Below are 734 nucleotides of genomic sequence, written 5' to 3'. Positions count from 1 at the left end.
GACAGACAGGGGGACAGACATGGGGAGGACACAGGGGGGACATGGGGACGGACATGGGGGAGACATGGGGGGGGACATGGGGACAGATACGGGGGGGACATGGGGGGGGACATGGGGACAGACATGGGGATGGACATGGGGACAGACATGGGGGGGACACGGGGGGGGACATGGGGACAGAAATGGGGGGGGACATGGGGACAGACATGGGGATGGACACCGGGGGGGACACGGCGGGGACACAGGGGGGGCATGGGGACGGACATGGGGACAGACATGGGGAGGACACGGGGGACATGGGGACGGACACGGGGGGGACACGGGGGGGACACGGGACGGACATGGGGGGAAATGGGGGGGACACAGGGGGGACATGGGGACAGACATGGGGGGGACATGGGGGAACACAGGGACAGACATGGGGGGGACACGGCGGGGACATGGGGGGGACATGGGGGGACATGGGGACGGACATGGGGGGACATGGGGGAACACAGGGACAGACATGGGGACAGACAGGGGGACACTGGGGAGGACATGGGGGTGAGGGGGGGACATGGGGACACTGGCAGGGACACAAGGGGGACATGGGGGTGACGGGGGCCGGGGGGGACAGGGGGACATGGGGACAGGGGGGACATTGGGGGGCAAGAGGGGGACATGGGGACATTGGGGGGGGCATTCAGGGGACATTGGGGGGTGATGGGGACACGGAGGGGACGCTGGGGTGAAGG

Source organism: Caloenas nicobarica, chromosome 39 (genome assembly GCF_036013445.1).
Source record: "Caloenas nicobarica isolate bCalNic1 chromosome 39, bCalNic1.hap1, whole genome shotgun sequence".
NCBI classification, from domain to species: Eukaryota; Metazoa; Chordata; class Aves; order Columbiformes; family Columbidae; genus Caloenas; species Caloenas nicobarica.
The sequence above is the reverse complement of the archived record's forward strand: the minus strand, read 5'-3'. Positions refer to the sequence as shown.